The 19,497-nt window shown below is 39.8% G+C and overlaps 1 pseudogene across 1 annotated transcript in view; it reads right to left on the bottom strand.

Moving 5' to 3' along the window:
* The window catches only part of LOC113893366, a 113,252-nt pseudogene that overhangs the window by 4,017 nt on the left and 89,738 nt on the right, over positions 1-19,497 (bottom strand). Inside the window, exons 4-8 of the transcript XR_003511299.1 lie at positions 11,281-11,351; positions 10,454-10,547; positions 9,366-9,478; positions 2,399-2,689; positions 1,312-1,515 (exon numbers count right to left, since the gene is read on the bottom strand). The product of XR_003511299.1 is annotated as a frizzled-3-like (transcript). The remainder of the gene's footprint in view (positions 1-1,311; positions 1,516-2,398; positions 2,690-9,365; positions 9,479-10,453; positions 10,548-11,280; positions 11,352-19,497) is intronic.

The raw sequence follows: 19,497 nt of genomic DNA, 5'->3' as shown, positions 1-19,497 counted from the left end.
CAAGTTTGGTGCTGATCACTGCCAGCCTCTCATGAGTGCTGGGGAAGATAGAAAACACCACCTTAATGATTTGCATTTTTAAAGTTGCCATATAATAAGTGGAATTCCCAATAAATTCTTTGAACACAGAAAACACAGAGCAGACCTCCTGTAAACAGTGATAGCTGTAACCTTGTTCTGAAGAAGTACACGTGTCTAGGGCTTTTCAAGTAACAAGTCACGGTTGGGACAGGAAAGAAAGGGCATCAGAGAGAAAGGAAGGTGGCCTCACAGTGACACCTACTGCCCTCTGGGACACACCTGCCTCCATGAAACAGTTCAGGGATGAAGAAACACCCCATCCCACAAAGCCACTTTCAAGCAATTGCTTTCACCACTCTTGTATACACGTTTCACTTATGACCTCGGACAAATTAAGCTTTTGGCTCTGAGGAATCATCTAGAGTCACAATCTAAAGGGGAGGAAAAGAAAGTCAATGGGTGATTGAAAAGAGCTAAAACAGCCCCAGGAACAATTACAAGTATCCTCTGCTTTTTCAAGGTTCACTTTATGTTACTTCACTTCTAGGAAAGGCCTACGTCAGCATGTTTTTGATAATAAAAAAAAAAAAATTTTTTTGGAAGACTTTTTGATTTCATATAAAAAGGTTCAGCGTACGTTTTACAGTGAGAGGCATTGTGCTCCCCAAACAGGGAGACTGGCCCCACTGAGCTCCTTCCCTGGAAGCCACACCCCATAGATCTCAATGTCAAGTCACCACAACCCTGAACCCTATATGGAAGCACCTGTACTTCACTTGTGCATATTCATTTCAGGCTTCAAGTAGCAGAACGTGCCCTCAGGTACCTGCTTCTTTGCTGTATGCTGTTTTGGCTTATGAAAGGCTTCCCAGGAATGCTCTGCTTTCAGACAGTGGGAAAACCTGGACTAGGCACTGGAGGTGCCATCTGCCTTTTCCATTCTCCACACCCCCACCCTCAGTCAGGTCACTATACTATTTCTAGCCACTCTGTGAATTATCCTCTTTCTCCCCTGTGTTAATTGCCCCCAATTTCACAAGCATGCCTTTATGCAGTGTGCTGCTGCTGCTAAGTCACCTCAGTCGTTTCCAACTCTGTGTGGTAAAACTTAAAAGGACACAGTATTAATAGTTTGTCTTAGGGCCGCCCTCTAACAGTGACCATCTAGTTAGCTTTCACTTCCTACTAATCTCATAAACTGCGCTCTATAAAAATTGGGCTTTAGAGACAAATTAACGAACTAAATTTACTTTCTGTGATTCTGTGTTTTGACATACTTGTCTAGTTTACCTTCCAGTGACTTTCTAACTTCTAGTTCTACTAGGTAGAGTTGCTTGTATTTTTCCAACTCTGCTTTATGAGAATCTTCTTGCAAAGTTTTCACCTTGGAGAGTTCAGATTCCAGGTCTTTAATTCTGAGTTCCATCTGACTTGTTATGGAAGCATTATTCTTCTCTTGTAACTGCTCTAAGTCCTCCTGAGAGCTGCTTGTATCTAAGGCAAATTTAAAAAGATAACATTTTAAAAATAATCATTAACCTGGAAAATGATATTTGCTCCCTTTAGTTTTGAGTCAGTGATTCAGAAAGCAATTTTAAAGGTAAAAAAAAAAAAAAAAAAAAGAGCAGAAGTTTAGAACAATTATCATCAATGTGAAGTGAATTAAATGTGAATTATAAAATTAAAGTGGAATTATTGTTATAGTGGTGCTTATATAATCTGATAATTCAAAGAACAAGAGTATCAACTTAAAATTTTAAAAATTGAACAAGACAACTTAAAAATAATTCAAGAGGATGGTACCAGTTCTGCTGCTGCTGCTGCTAGGTCACTTCAGTCATGTCCGACTCTGTGCAACCCCACAGACAGCAGCCCACCAGGCTCCCTCGTCCCTGGGATTCTCCAGGCAAGAACACTGGAGTGGGTTTCCATTTCCTTATCCAATGCATGAAAGTGAAAAGTGAAAGCGAAGTCGCTCAGTCATGTCTGACTCTTAGCAACCCCATGGACTGCAGCCCACTAGGCTCCTCCATCCATGGGAGTTTCCAGGCAAGAGTACTGGAGTGGGGTGCCATTGCCTTCTCCAGTACCAGTTCTAAACCACAATATTTTCTTTTCCTCCTAGTAATCTTGTTTTATACCAATTGGTCTTATAAATGAAAGGATTCTCTAGTGAGAATCATTCTGATAGGTCAATTTGGTGATAACTGTGATGGAAACAGAAATATTTAAAGGGAGAAACAAGTGTCCCCTTCCTTCCAGAAAACTACCAAACCAACTGTTCTAAGGGAAGTAGAGGAAACACATAAGCTGTATAGATCCAAAAAGTAATTTACAATGAGGTCAATTCAAGCACATGACAGATGAACAAATTAACCTGCAAACATAGGTTGACTTCCTTTAATTTCTCTACAAGATCCTGTCTCGCCCTTTCTTCGATCTCCTGTTTATACTGCTCTACTTGACTGTGTTCTATCATATTCATTTCTATATGACTTCTGAGGTTCACTACTTCTTGCTCCAACTTCTTTTTATTCTTCTCCAGTTTTTCACATTTCTTTTGCATTCCTTTCATAGATAATAACTCCTCTTGAAGAACTTGATTTTTTGCATCCAGGTGCAGACATTTAGAAGATGCAGTTTCCAGCTCTGCTGTAAGATCATCAGTCTGCAAGAATAAAACAATACTGTTTGGTAATGAGGCAAGTGGACTGAGCACAGCCTAACTCAAACCCAGGATCAAACAGATACGATAGTATCTGTATTGTAGAATGTAGGACCAGGGATTACTCAGAGAATCAAGAGAGAAGTTCAAACCACCAAGAGTCACAAAATATATTCTTCACTGTCATCATCTTTGTCACACAACATTTGCACTTGATTTTACACTCATTTCTATTTTTTCTCCATAAAATGACTACAAGTCACCTCTTAGTAGAATGTCTCTTTCTCCTCACCCCCCATCTTAATGCCACATATTTTAAAGAAGTTTGAGGGATAATGTATTGAGTTATCTAGGATTGAGTTAATAAACGCTTCCCAAAAGAAGATTGTGAAAATAAGACTCTCATTAATAAATCTTATGAATATGGATTCTAATCCCCTAAGTCTTTTACTGAACCCTATAAATAGTTTTTTCTAATTTGAACTGCATTCCAAACAAAAATAATTCAAAAGGTTAAAGAAATCCCATCTCCTAATAGCTTAGTGAGATGATCCATACATTTTTCTGAACAACAACAACCAAAAATGCCTCACTCTTGTAACCATTTGTTACTTTTCACAGAACAGAACATACCAAACAAAACAACAAATAAAATTTGCGGGAATTTCAGTGACACTGAGTTGCAAAGAACTTTCCTTTAGATAGAATGATTACTCGGTAAGTCGAGGTGAGTGGAGGTGGGGGTATTGAAACTGTCTACAAATTCTTTGACACTTTTCTCTGAAATTCCCTCCCCTTAAATATGTTCTGGCCTCAGTAACTGATTTCTACTTGACAGAGTCTGGGGAAACTGACTTTTGCTCTGTGGGAAAGCCCACCCTTAGCATCAGTCACTACGCTGCGAAGAAGCCCAGACCACATACTGAGCACCTTGTCAGTGCCCTCACTGACTGCCCCCAACTAACGTCCCATCCAAAAGCCAGCTCCAACTGCCAGACATGTGCATGAACTAATCTTCAGATGACTCTGGTCCCCACCTTCATGACATCCCAGCTGATGCCGACTGGAAAAGAAATGTGCTGGCCTCACTCAATGAGCCTTGCCCCAACACAGATTTGTGAACAAAGTAAATGCCGTTTTGAGCCACTAGGCTTTGACGTGGTTTATTATACAATTTGCTGGCAATAAATACCTGGCACAGATACTGATACTAAAAATGCCATTAAAAAAGAACTAAAAGATGTGAGAATGCCTTTCAACCTGGAGGTAAGTGGGATCTGAATGGATGCAGAGAAAGAAATGAAAACCCAAAGGGCTTCATGACATTGTAAACTGAATCCTGATGGCCCTTAAAGAGGCTGCTGGTGACAGCTTCTAGGCAAGAGAAGAAAACAACACTGAAACACAGGGGAAAGGAGACTCTTCCTACGAACCAGCTGAAAGTAACATCAATGAGAGGGATAAGCTATCAAAAAAATAAAAGGGGAAGGACTACTAAATATAAAGGAACCAGGCTCAATTATATTTGGGTTCAATATCTGTTATCTCCTTTACAGCATTTCCACATGTCCAATGGTCACATGATGCTAAAAGAGAGAAACAGCTTCTGGGCTAAGATCAAATCTAGGGTGCTGCCAGGAAAACATGGTCTAAAGGTGAAGCCTGTAGACTGTAAAACCCTTCATTAGGACCATGGGAAGACTTAAGGTGGTGCCTCAAATTCCTTTAAAGATCTTAAGGGCATAAGAAGTTTAAAGGCATCATCCTACAAAGCTTCACGAGAAGCCCAAGGTGCAGAGCTTCTCTCAAAAAAGATTTATGAGGGTAGCTTCTCCAATGACGTGAACCCCAATCCAGTTCACAGGACACTAAAAGCTTTAAAGAGAACCTTGGCAGCAAAAAAAACAGTGCTTGGCCTAACAGAGACCAAGACATACAAATGAGAATAGGCCTTTGGGATTTTCTTAGAAGTTCAATAAAGAGGAAGCTGGCTTAAGAAACATGACTCAGCTACAGACAGAGGTCATTTCTTAGGAAAAGGACAGCACACAGAGCCCAGAGGGTAGAGCAAAGGAGAAGCACTCCTATGGGCAGGACCAAGTCCTCATCAAAGAGCTTGCAGCACCAAACTGGACCTCAGAGCTGCTATGGACTACGGTGCCTCCCACTTCCCATTTCTGAACAGGAGAGTCTAGTCATTCAGCAGAATGGTGGGGGTGGCAGATAACTTGTCCCTTTAGTTCTCAAGTCTTAGTACTGAGAGGGTTGTGCTCACAGGGTCACACTCTAGAAATCACACCCAGAAACCTCATCCCCATGTGCCATCTGTACCCGATGAAGATGGTCAGACCTCTTCTTGAGCCTGGGCCTGACAATGTTAACAACTGAGACTTGTGAAGGAATGGGTAGGGAAAAGGGTACTTTTCATTGGAAGGAATATAAATTGTGGCCAGTGAGTAACTGTGCTAGTTTTTAAATGTACCCATTAGTTTTAAAAAACTTTATTCTGTAAGACAGGTAGAATATAGGCCAAGTATAAGTGACTTGCTTCTATTGAACAGAAGATGATCAAAGTGATGCTGTGTGAACTGCAAAGCGAGGTTAGACAAGGCAGCAGAGCTTCTGCCTGGCTCTCAACCTGGGAACCAGGCTCCATGTTGCGAGGAAGCCCAGGCTGCAAAGAGAGCCTAGGTGTTCAGAGTAGGTGTTTCACTTGTCTGCCTTCACCAAAGTCCAGCTGACCACAGATACCAACTATCAGACATGGGAATGAACACACCTTCACCCGATTCCAGCCCCCGGCCCTCGAGCTACCCCACCTGAAGCCGAGGGGACGAGAAGCCATCCGTCCTGGCCACCTTTTCCTAAGTGTAGATTTTGAACAAAACCAATGTTGTTTATTGAAGCCACTAAACTTAAAGCTGATTAGGAAAAAACAGAAAAATGGATTTTTGAAAAAGAGAAAATAAACAAACATAACTTAAATTCATGTAGAAACTGGTCTCCTATAAACTGGAATATAATAAAAGTTGAGATTTTTAATGAAAATGTTGATGAGAAGCATATAACTAGAAGGAAGACTTAAGAACTATTCATGAAGAAGTTTGTTCAGGGTTCCCTTCAATGACAATTTCTTACAAATAGGCAGGTGTGACTCCTTAGAATTTCTGCTCAAGTTTGAATGCAATGAAGACTAGTAAGCAATGAGACATATGATTTGAACTATAAGAAATAACTAGAAATAGTTTAATTACCAAAATCAGACTTTTGACCTCATCTCAATTTACTAAAATTCTAAAAAGATGGGTAGCTTTGAGTAGTTACTAATCTAGAACTCAATCTTCATTGTCCTCTCCTCAGAGAGAGAAATAAAAGACCACGAGATGCCACTTCTTACTTGCTAGGATGGCTATACTCACAGAGACAGGCAATGACTAGTGTTGACAGGAATGTATAGAAATGGGAACATTTTACATACTTTGGATAAAAATATAAAATGATGCAGCCATGCTGAAAAACAGTATGGCAAGTCCTCAAAAGGTTAAACAGAGTTGCTATGTAATATAGCAGTTCTATTCATAACTGTATTCCCAAAAGAAATGAAAAAATATGTTCGCACCAAAACTTAGACATAAATGTTCACAGCAACATTACTGACATTAGCCAAAAAGTAGAAACAACCCCAAAGGTCCATCAGATGATGAACGGATAAATAAAATGTGGTACGTCCATACAATAGGATATTATTGAGCAATAAAAGCAAGGAAATACTGATACATGTTAGATGTACCTTGAAAATATTACACTAAATGAAAGAAGGCAGTCACAAAGGATCCCATATTGTATGATTTCACTGACATGAAATGTCCAGAAAAGGGACATCTACACAGTCAGGGAGTGGAGTCATGGTTCCCGCAGGCTGGGAAGATCATGAAGGGAAAACTGGCACCCTTCTTTGGAGGGTGATGAAAATGTTCTAACGTGGTAATGCTTGTATAACTCTTTAAACACAATAAAGTTACTGAACTGTACAGTTTAAATGAATGAACTGCATGGTATGTTCATTAGATTTCAACAAACCTGTCACCAAAAACAATGGATGCTTTGGGGTCATTAATGCTGTGCTGCTCAGCTTCAGATCACCAGCCAGGGTTCAAGACAGAGAGAGTCAAGAGTGTGCCCTTTTTATCTCAAAATGATATAGGGAAAAGCTGTCTTTTTTACTGGTGTCTAACCTAAAAAATTAATAGACAAATCTGTGTTTCACTGCTCAAAGCATGGAATGATTTATATTTCCCCAAATTAAGTGATTTTGGGGTTCTAAAACTGATTAAAAATTATCTTATGTTTTAGCCTATTAATTTGAATATCCATTTCAGTTTGACTGGTTTTTAAATCTCCATGGAAACTAAACTCCATTTTCATATTCATTTAACTTCCTTCTTGTCATTTTTAAGAGTTTCTTAAATCTGTAGAAATGTATAGAATGAGTAAGTTCTTTAAGAGCAGATATTTAATAATTAAACAGATATATGTTCTATCAGATAAAACAAACAAATCTTTAAATTATAATTCTTTCTCATTGTTTGAATTTAGTACTCCTTGAAAGCATATTAACTAAATTCTAATCTTAGATAAATATTATGAAGAAAAATTTTATCACATTTAAATATACTGTGATATATGTAATATATGAGTTCTTATAAATAAGTTAATGTCAATTTTTAGTATGCTAGTGTGAAATATTAATTTATTATTAAATATTAATTATAAACCAGAGATCAGTATTCAAGCTGAAGATGAAGAAATATAATATATGAATGTTTTTTGAAAAGACACAAGGGAGAGGGTGGGATGATTTGGGAGAATGCCATTGAAACATGTATAATATCATATACGAAACGAGTCGCCAGTCCAGGTTCAATGCATGATACTGGATGCTTGGGGCTGGTGCACTGGGACGACCCAGAGGGATGGTACAGGGAGGGAGGAGGAAGGAGGGTTCAGGATGGGGAACACATGTATACCTGTGGTGGATTCATTTTGATATATGGCAAAACCAATACAATATTGTAAAGTTAAAAAAATAAAATAAAATAAATAAATAAAAAAGAAAATGAAAAAAAAAACCTACTTTAAAATATTATATACTTATCAACATTCTAAGAAAGTTACCACATTTATCATTTACCCCAAGTTGACCTTTGTGCTCCTTTGTTACTTTACTTTTGCATCTGTTATAAACACTACAGCACATTGATATTAATTTTACCCTCAATAGTCAATTATCTTTTTAAAGATATGTGAAAATGAGATAACATTAATTGTCTTTAAGGAATTATGTATTAAAACATAATTAAAAGATATATAGTATTTGAAAGAAATGTAAAAATGCATAAACATTTGTTTCTACATACATGGTTTCCATTATTAAAGATAAATAAAAATATGACATTGTATCATTCAGCAAAAAAAAAAAAAAGACACAAGACACATTTGTTCCTAGTGACCACAGTCTCTACAAAAAGAAAAGAAAGTAGATACAAAAAACCAACAAGATTCTCACTCAAAATTGAAAAAAACAAGAAAAATCTTTGGAGCCTGAGTTAAGCGGGAAATAACCCTGGCTGAGAGTTTTAGAAGAAAGGAAATCAGAAGAGAGAGAGAGTGTACCAGTCTCTTCAAGACTGTTTTAACAGATGTAGAAATCTTGCCCAGCACATTGTTAACAAAATGCAAAGCAATGTAGAGAAAATTAAAAGAGAAAAATATTAATGAGAATCAGAGAAGAACCCTTTGTATAATCATCCCTTGGCATCCACAGAGGACTGGTTCAAAAATCCCCCAACACTCCGTGGATACAAAATCCACGAATGCTCAAGTCTCCCTAAGCACATCTTCCCTATACTTTCAGTCATCCCTAGATCACTTACATTATCTAAAACAACATAAATGCTTCATACATAGTTATAAATACAGTGTAAACACTATGGAAATAGTTGCCAGCTTGAGACCAATCCAAGTTTTGCTTTTGGGGACTTTCTCAAATTTTTTTTTCCCTGAATACTTTTGATCTTGGGTTGGCTGAATCTACAGATGATGAGGGTTAACCATACTCAGCAAAAAAACAGAAGCAGTTTTTTATCTTACTGATCAAAACATGGTCATTAATTTTATTATTCTTTAAGTTACACATAGATTTTTGTATGTACATTTTATAACTAAAATTTGGGGGCAAAAAGAAAATATAAGCCAAATCAAGATACTTTTTAATGTTGTTCAACAATAATACAGGTAGGTTTTTAGATAATAAATTCCTTGAATGATGAAGGGAAGGAACACAATTAAAAGAAGGCAGGATTACCAAAAAGAACAAAGATACTTTGCAGAAGTAAAAATTCAGCATAGATGATGAGGAAGAGAGTGACGTTACTATATGCAGAGGCACGGTTGTTTTAGAAATCATTACACGGTTTTAGAAATCATTACAGATAAGTATAACACTGTTGCACTCAAAAACATTTCAGATTGTGCTAACTTTCCACAGTAAACTTTGAAATAGGATAATGTGTTTAATTATGAAAATACACATAAAAATGAATTTGTGTCTAAGGTTTTAAATAAAATAAAATTATACTTTTATTCATAGTTGAGATTATCAGAAATATTAAAATCTTACCCAGTAGTCTCTTTTTCTAACTCACTGTTTTTCTTCTTTTCTTGGTCCAAGCTATTTTCCAGAGATTGTTTTAATTCAATGTATTTCTTTAATTGTTCCTTTTCATCCTCAGACTTAGAAAAAAACAATTTAAGAAAATTATTTTTAAACACCTAGAGAGACTTATTCTTTCTTAAAAATATTATTTCTCATGAGTTCACAAGTTAATATGAATCTATAGTAAACACAGTTTTTAAACCTGATTGATGCCAATAACAGATTTCAAAATTGATAATTTTTCTTAAAACAACTTAAAATGATTTTTCATTTCACCATTTTTCTGGAATTTAAATTGCCAACATTAAAAAAAAAAATTGCCAACATTTATTTGTTAAAAATAGACACTTTTACACATAAAATACTAAATGTTAATGAAAGTTTTTTTAAAGACTACCTATTTACATTTTACTTTCTAGAGATGCTCTAAAATAATTTTCATCAATGGTTCAAGATATTCCAGGTTTTGTTAAGTCACACTTTACTAAAATAATCTTTGAAAAATTCCCATGCAACCCCCATCTCTTAAAAAAAAAAAATCCAACAAATGAAAAATACATTCGTTCAGACAAATGGTTCTATACAGACATAGTATTCATTCTTAATGAAGAGAACAAACTATAATATTTAAAATGATTCATTCTCAAAAATCTCACAGAAAGATCTGGATTACAAAAGAAACTCAAAATTCTCAATCAAATCATTACTCAAATTTCTGGACTCAATGTTCAAAGCAGCATTATTAACAATAATCAGAAGGTGGAATTTCATTGACAGATGAATGAACAAACAAAATGTGGTCTATATAAAATATTGCTTTTGGACTGTCACAATTTTTAAAGTAAAATCTCACTATAAAAATCATTAATTTTATGAATTCAGTCGACTTCTTCTATAGAGGAATCACAGTACTAGTAGCAAGCAGTATCAATAAAAATACAATAAGCTAATCAATGAGACTTTTCACATTGTCCAAAATATTCTTATATGTTACTAGCAAAAAAAAATTAAAATCCTTTCTCAGTATGACAGAAATTAAGAGGTTGACTTACCAATCTTGTACTTAACAGGTTTTTCTGAAGCTGTTCAATTCTGGCTGCTTGCTTTTTGACTGTAGTTTGTAACTCGGCATTTTCAATTTCAAGTCTAAAATGCAGATTTTAAAATAATTATTCTCACACATAGGTTTTTTTTTTAAGATTTTTTTTAGATGTAGACCATTTTTAAAGTCTTTATTGAATTGACTGCAATATTGCTTTTGTCATATGTTTTGTTTTTTTGGCTGTGAGGCACATGGGGTCCTAGCTCCCCAACCAGAGATCAAACCCCCACCCTCTGCCTTGGAAGGCACAGTTTAACCCCTGGACTGTCACGGCATTCTTTCACACATAGATTTTTAAAATATCACACTGTTTTTGAACAAACGTCTGCAGGTTCAATTACATAGGTTCTTAGAATTTTGAAAAGTAGATGATTTGGCCACTGTACTGTTTTTCTATTTGTGACTAATCACCTTCCCTGGTGGCTCAGATGGTAAAGAATCTGCTGGCAATGCAGGAGACCCAGGTTTGATCCCTGAGTCAGGAAGATCCCCTGGAGAAGGGAATGGCAACCCACTCCAGGATTCTTGCCTGGAGAAGTCCATGGACAAAGGAGCCTGGAAGGCTAGAGTCCATGGGGTTATGAAGAGTCAGACATGACTGAGCAATTAAAACTTTCACTTTTCACTTGTGGATAATGTGCAAGATATGGAAATAATGGGGGAAAATTATGCATCTCAAAACAGCTCAAAGCTGATATGTTACACAGCTTCACGATAATGTGTTTATTATTACTATTGATCTAGTCTCATATTATACTGTTTATCTGTAAATCGTACTTTTGGACGTGATCCTGTGTTTTCTCAGCACATCGCACAGCCTCTGTAAGTTGATCCTGTGCTTCTTGCAACTAAAAAAAAAGGAAAGAAAAAACAACTGTTTTAACTACTAATAACCTAGTAAATCCGCCATCATTGGTTTTTGTCTCTTTTGTCTGCTTATTGTTAACAGCTGCTTTCCTGCCATACAGCATAGATGAGTTGTTACAACAGACACCTTACAGTCCACAAAGGGAAAATATTTCCTGTCTGCCCTCTGCAGGTTACTGACCTCTCCACTCCCTCTGCACTCAAACACAACATCATCAATGCTTTAAATCAGATTTTCTCAAATAAACACACAAATTTATAAACTACTCAAATGGGGAAAGACAGAAAACTACCTTATGGGAAACAAATTTTTTTTTTTTATTTGGGCTCCACATCGGCCATCACTTTAAATATCCACATATGTAAATGACCACAGATCTTCCAGTGGTTATGAGAGCTAATACTGCTGTTGGTGACAACCGGATGCTTCAGGGACTAGTGTGAGAGGCAGTAGCTACACAGGAGCCAGAATGTGTGGGCCTGTGTCACAGTTTCATCAGTTCTGAGCTGTGTGTCCTGGAGCAAATCACTTAACCTTTCTGTATCTCAGTTTCTCCATCCATAAAATGGAGATAATGGTAGCATCAATCTCAGTGGGATGTTTGGGCTACAGTCCAACAGCACGGCATTTCTGAGGGGAGGAAACAGTTCCAGGGAAGCTGAGGCGTTCGCCAAAGGCCCCAGAGCTTTGGATGGCACAGCCAGAACTGTGGCTGAGGACTCCCAGCGGCCAGGCCTCTTGATCCTGGCCTCTCTCACCAGGTACATGTGTGGACAACTAGAATAAAAAATATGCCTGAGGGCTTCCCTGGTGGCTCCGTGGTAAAGAATCTGCCTGCCAGTGCTGGACATGCAGGTGTGATCCCTGCTATGGGAAGATCCCACATGCTATGGAGCCCATGTGCCACAACTGCCGAGCCTATGCTCTTGATCCTGGAACACACAATGCCGAGCTCACATACTGCAACCACTGAAGCCCGTGAGCCTGTGCCCCACAACAAGAGGAGCCACTGGAGTGAGAAGCCCACACACCACTAGTTATGGCCCACGCTCACCCGAACTAGGGAAAAGCCCACACACAAAGATCCAACACAGCCAAAAATAAATACAATTGTTTGCCTTAAAAATGCATATCTGACAAAGAATCTGTACTCAAATTGTCCAAGAATACTAGAGCAAACAAGCCCATTCATAATTGGTAAAGATTGAAATAGATACCTGGCCACAGAGGGTATACTGATAGTAAACTATCCTACAGAAACATACTCAGGATACTGGTGGGACGCATGCACAGCCCCCTTTGGAAGACAGTCTGACAGTTTTTTTCAGTAACCACATGGGACAAGCACTGAATTCTATACATGACAAGTGGTGGAAGCCAGGTGTTTTACCATTGGAATGGGAAGTTACAGAGAAACAAAAGGAAAGGTTCCAAGATCCATGGAGACATCATCACAAATTACCTTTAACTGAATATGTTCAAAGGTAAGCTGGAATACATGTATATATTTCCAAGTATTATCAGCTGAGCATCTTTAGCTCCTACATGTATGTTTTACATAATATTCTCTAATGAAAGGGAACAGGGAATGTCCCTGGTGGTCCGGTGGTAAAGGATCTGCCTACCAATGCAGGAAACACGGGTTCAGTCCCTGGTGCTAGAAGATTCCACATGCCCAGAGGCATCTAAGCCCCTGTACAACTACTGAAGTACTTGCATGCTCCAGAGCCCAAGTTCTGCAACCAGAGAAACTGCTGCAATGAGAAGCCATGGCATGGCAACTAGAGGGCAGCCTCTGCTCACTACAACTAGACATCTAGCAACAAAGACCCAGCATAGTCAAAAATAATTCAATGTTAAAAAAAATAAAAGGACAGAAGTTCTTTGAATAAATGACGGAGATTAGGGATGAGGCAGTAAATATATGAGCCAGGATAATCTTAAAGTATGAGAAAGTAAAGAAAGTAAAGACAACCATCAACCTGTCCCAACTGATAAAAATGAATGATTACACAGTTTTATAAATGGTATAAATGGACAACCACCCAAAGGGATGAGATTAAAACACCATGAGAATTTCTGCAGTGAAGATAGATTTTGACCAAAGCATCATGCTGCCAGCCAGGTGCTGCCTTTCCTTTCTACCATCAGAATGCTCTTCAGTATCCAGACAGGCAAACATCAATTAAGAAAGAACCCTTTGCCCTTTGCTGTTGGCAAAGGAAGTGGTGATCCCAGAATGCCAAGCCTCTGCTCTCACCAGGATGACGAGGTCTGGGGTGACAGTCAGGCTACTGCAGCTTAAAGTGAGCAGAATCAATTCCATATTTAACCCCGTTTCTCCTTTGACATTTCTCTGGCAAAATTGGTCTTCAAAGCACAAGGATTTAGAAAATGAGAAGCATTTTCCAGAGACAAAGAAAAAGAAGAAGAAACCAAGAGCTATAAACAAGGGGAACAAAGAAGCTGTTATCAGTATCCTTTCCATGTCTAAGTGGCCTTTCATTCCTGGGTGTCAGGGTAACAAATCCACCCCACAAGTGAGGTCAATTATCCCCTCTTGCAGTGAAAGGATGAAAGTCACAATACGATTCAAAACTCTTGCTTAGAAAAGTGGAAAATCAAGTTTTGCCACATAAGAATCCTCAATAATCATTTTCTTTCTTTTGGATCTCAGTGTCAGAGCTAGAGCTCAGTGCTGGGCTCTGGAGTCGTGATTCATTCCCGTTTCCTCTGGTCCCAATGACAGCAACAGGCAGAGTATTTGCAGGTATGAGGTTCAGGCTGGGGATGAAGAGACCCCTAGGTGTGTTACCATGTCTCTGTAGCTCTGCTCTCCAGCAAATGAGATACAGAATGGGGCTTAGTCTCTGCCTCTACCCTGATAAGCTGTACATGAAAACCTAGATCCACCTGCAGTTCAGTTTTTTCATCAGAGAAATGGTGTGGGTCTGTTAGTTGCTCAGTCATGTCTGACTCTGTTACCTCATAGACTGTAGCCTATCAGGCTTCTCTGTCCATGTTCTTCAGGCAAGAATACTAGAGTGGGTTGCCATTTCCTTCTCCAGGGGATCTTCCCTACCCAGGGGTCGAACCTGAGTCTCCCACGTTGCAGGCAGATTCTTTACCTCTGAGCCACCAGTAAAGGTCATTAAAAATTGATATTATCTTTTGATATTGATATTCTGGAAGCCTCCCCAACTGCTCAATTCAACGAGCTTTCCTTAACCTGTATTTACATATATATGCTGTAAGATCCAGAAGTGTGTGTGTGTGTATGTTTGTATAACTGGGGATAGTGGAAGGTGATGGGAATAGATGGTAACGTGGTACTACTCCCATATTTCCAACATGGTAAAATGATCAGGGTCAATAAGGACTTTGGTCAGCCTAGGTCATCATACATACAAAGAAAAAGCCAGTGAATCAAGAAAAGAAGTCTGCATGGTCTTAGGAGAAGAGAATGTGCACAGAAGAAGACAAAAAGGAAGGTAAGAATTAGTTGCTCAATCGTATCCAGCTCTTTGTGACCCTATGGACTGTAGCCTGCCAGGCTCCTCTGTCCATGGAATTCTCCAGGCAAGAATATTGGAGTGGTTGCCATTTCCTCCTTCAGGGGATCTTCCAGAGCCAGGGATTGAACCCAGGTCTCCTGCATTGAAGGCAGATTCTTTACCACCTGAGCCACCAGGGAAGCAGAGGAAGACAAACTCAGTAACAATTTAAAAAACAGCACTAGGCGATTCTCCCTACAGCCCAATGGCTCCCCAAATTGGTATTTTCAGCCCTGACCTCTGCCTGGAACTCTAGATGAAGACTTAAATGATTTCACAGGCATCTCAAATGAACTTGCTTAGAAGAGAGTTCTTGACTCTACCTTCCCACATCCAGACCGGCTCATCTTTCAAGCACCCCATCTCAGAAAAGGGCAACACAATCCACTTGGTTACTTAAGCCAAAAATCTAGGGATGTTCCCAGGTCTCTTTCTTTCATCTTCCTCAGGGTCTTCGATGCTACATTCACAATGCACCTTAATCCATTCTCTTCTCCACATCTCTACAACTCCACCACCATCAAGTCTGGGCCACCATGAATTTCTGTTTTACCATTGTCGTATCCACCCTGATCCCAGACTTGCAAAGAGTTGGATGTGACTGAGTGAATTTTTTTTTTTTTTGGATTTTTATTTTATTTATTTTTTTTTAATTTTTTTTGATGTTTGCAAAGCTTTTTTTTTTTTAAGCTTTTATTTTTAAACTTTACATAATTGTATTAGTTTTACCAAATATCAAAATGAATCCACCACAGGTATACATGTGTTCCCCATCCTGAACCCTCCTCCCTCCTCCCTCCCCATACCATCCCTCTGGGTCGTCCCAGTGCACTAGCCCCAAGCATCCAGTATTGTGCATCGAACCTGGACTGGCATCTCGTTTCATACATGATATTTTACATGTTTCAATGCCATTCTCCCAAATCTTCCCACCTATGTGTGTGCATGTGTTAGTCACTCAATCACATCCAACTCTTTTGCAACCCTATGGACTGTAGCCCATCAGGCTCCTCTGTCCATGGGATTTCCATCCAAGAATTCTGGAGTGGATTGCATGCCCTCCTCCAGGGGATCTTCCCAACCCAGGGATCAAATTTGCACTGCAGGCAAATTCTTTACCATCTGAGCCAATATAGACCAGATCAAAGTATCCCTAAGCTTAAAGTTTTCCAATGATTTCCCACTGCACTCGGAAAAAAGTTCCAAATTCCTTCGAGTCAGAAAAGCCTCAATGATCCCCCCTACCCCCCACTGTCTTTCCAACTCATCCCACAACTCTCTGTTCATTCACTGGGCTCAGGACAAGTTAGTCTTGTCTCTGTTCCTCAGATGTTCCAAGGTTAGTCCTGGGCCGGGGCCTTTGCATCAGCCTGCAATGTGTCCCCTCATATCTTGGCAGGGCGGGGGCCTCTGGTACTCTGAGTGATGTCACCAGCTCAGATGAACCATGCCAGAAGACCACCCATTCACTCACTATTATGGAGACTTACTGTAATTCACTGTGTAGCTCATGTTACTTGTTGATAGATTTCTTGTTTATTTCTTTGTTTACTGCCTGTCCTGCTCTGTGAAAAGAGAATCTCTGTGAGACAGCAGGGATCTTTCAATCCACCCTGTTTCCTGTTCTGGCATGTGGAAGTCATGCAACAAATACTTGTTGTTTGAATTGAAAAAGGAATGAACTCCAGACCACCAAAAGTGAACTAAATAGCCTTATTTTGGAGGAGCATTCATTTCAACTGAATCCCAAGACTGTCCCACAAAAATCTGCTGAAGTTCAGAAGTGCACCAACCAGGTCAAAGGGAATGAGGAGAGACTGGGTAAGCCCAGCAGAAAATCCTGAATCCTTTTCTAAAGGATCCCAATTGTCTGGACTTCCAAAGGCCTCAAGATCCCCTGGAGAAGGAAAGGGCAACCCACTCCAGTATTCTTGCCTGAAGAATCCCATGAACAGAGGAGCCTGGTGGGCTCCAGTCCATGGGGTCTCAAAGAGTTGGACACGACTGAGAGACTAAACAGCAGCAGTGACTCATGAATTATCACAAATTCCAGAGCAGAAAACAAGCTGTGCTCTCCTCCTTTCCCCCACGTTCTAATTTAGCTGCATCTTCTTGGGCTTGTGCCAGGATGGCAGACGATGAGTGCTGTTAGCATATAATTTGGGGAGACGTGAAAAGCAAGCAGACAGCCTGGCAGATGGAAGCACACCCACCTTGCAAGGGGAACAGATTTGGACCTTCCTTCTGCAGTTTCCTCTGCTGTGGGTATAGAAGATGAGCACAGGCTCTGAGAAAGATGGTGGAGTTAGCAGTTTCTCTAGGACTCTTTTCCCTGGATTTACCCCTCACCTTCCACCTCATAGGCAAGGAAAACTTAAGGTGCTAACACCAAGGCTTTAATTTCTACCCACTTAAGTCATTCCAGGCACGCGATGCAGGAACCATTATGCCTCTTTTCTTTCCCTTTTCTCTTCATCACTTTTCCACCCTCTTTTCCTCAGGTCAAGCTCTGTGCCCTCTCCCACTGTATTTTCCTTGTCTTCCTACTTCTTTTTCTACCCCATCCCTCTGTGTGATCCCCTCTCTCTTCCCAGTCTTCCCACTTATGTCTTTCCTCTTATCATATGGGGAAAAGATCCAACTATTTTCTACAACATTCTGGATTATTTTGTTTTTAAAAGGAATTTGGAAAAAGCCTAGATTTTGTTTTATGAAACACCTTTCCCATTAATTTAGACGCATATTTACGTGATCACCCAGAAACTGGCTTTTTAACTAGCTGTGACTCTAATAAAAGTTAAAAAGCAAGGCCTGTTGTAATTCTACTATGGCGGGCTTGCTATTTTCCTCCTGGTGAAACAATTTCCAGCAACGTTGTTATTAAGGACTAAAAAGATTTACCCAAAGTAAAGGTCACATAAAATTGTCAAATGACCTCCACGGATAGATACGACAACAAAGTGCCTAGCGGTGGAAAAGCAGTTACAGGAGGTTTCCTTCATTGCTACCTTATGATCCTCAGAGAGAAGAGTGGGCGCGGGTGAGCATGGAGGAAGGAGGGCGGGGAGAAAGAAAAAGACTGGAGAAATGAAAGAGATGCGGGTGGAGACCAGGCTGGGTAGAGCTGCGCGGTGGGTGTGGACAGGACTGGAGTGCAGGCAGGAGTGAAGGGCACCCACTGGAGGCAGCCAGCCGCTCTGCCTTTTCTGCGCGGTCCCAAACCTTCAGCTCTCTCTAACCTTGCATACCACCTCGGCAAACCAGATCAGATCAGATCAGTCTCTCAGTCGTGTCCAACTCTTTGCGACTCCATGAATCGCAGGACGCCAGGCCTCCCTGTCCATCACCAACTCCTGGAGTTCACTCAGACTCATGTCCATCGAGTCAGTGATGCTATCCAGTCATCTCATCCTCTGTCGTCCCCTTCTCCTCCTGCCCCCAATCCCTCCCAGCATCAGAGTCTTTTCCAATGAGTCAACTCTTCGCATGAGGTGGCCAAAGTACTGGAGTTTCAGCTTTAGCATCATTCCTTCCAAAGAAATCCCAGGGCTGATCTCCTTGCAGTCTAAGGGACTCTCAAGAGTCTTCTCCAACACCACAGTTCCAAAGCATCAATTCTTCGGCACTCAGCCTTCTTCACAGTCCAACTCTCACATCCATACATGACCACAGGAAAAACCATAGCCTTGACTAGATGAACTTTTGTTGGCAAAGTAATGTCTCTGCTTTTGAATAATCTATCTAGGTTGGTCATAACTTTCCTTCCAAGGAGTAAGCGTCTTTTAATTTAATGGCTGCAGTCACCATCTGTAGTGATTTTGAAGCCCAGAAAAATAAAATCTGATATTGTTTGCCATGAGTTAATCACTGCTTTCTCCACATTCCAGAAGGACGGCTAGGAGCCAGGGGTTATAACTCCACTTCACCCCCAGAAGCCTATCGACTATTTCTTACAGCTTTTTATTATATTCTCCCTAAGAGAAAGTGTGGGGCGGGGGTGGGGGTGGGAGTAGAATTAACATTCTCCACGTTACTACATTCCAGCAAGGATGGAAAGTCCTTAGGGAGTGATGTCTGGGCAACTACAGCTGACCGCACCTTTGATTCAGCTTTGCAGGGAGTTACTGTGGGATATTTCAGAAAATTCATCATAGGAACATGAAAAAATCATGCCGTTTAACCTGATTCTCAAGTTCTTGATTCTTGAAAACTAGGGCTAATATGAACCGTGAACTTCCTGATGTTCAAGCTGGTTTTAGAAAAGGCAGAGGAACCAGAGATCAAATTGCCAACATCCGCTGGATCATGGAAAAAGCAAGACAGTTCCAGAAAAACATCTATTTCTGCTTTATTGACTATGCCAAAGCCTTTGACTGTGTGGATCACAATAAACTGTGGAAAATTCTTCAAGAGATGGGAATACCAGACCAGCTGATCTGCCTCTTGAGAAATTTGTATCCAGGTCAGGAAGCAACAGTTAGAACTGGACATGGAACAACAGACTGGTTCCAAATAGGAAAAGGAGTACGTCAAGGCTGTATAGTCACCCTGCTTATTTAACTTCTATGCAGA

Source organism: Bos indicus x Bos taurus, chromosome 5 (assembly GCF_003369695.1).
Source record: "Bos indicus x Bos taurus breed Angus x Brahman F1 hybrid chromosome 5, Bos_hybrid_MaternalHap_v2.0, whole genome shotgun sequence".
Lineage (NCBI taxonomy): Eukaryota > Metazoa > Chordata > Mammalia > Artiodactyla > Bovidae > Bos > Bos indicus x Bos taurus.
Note: the sequence above shows the minus strand (reverse complement) of the source record. Positions and strands in the feature narration are given on the sequence as shown.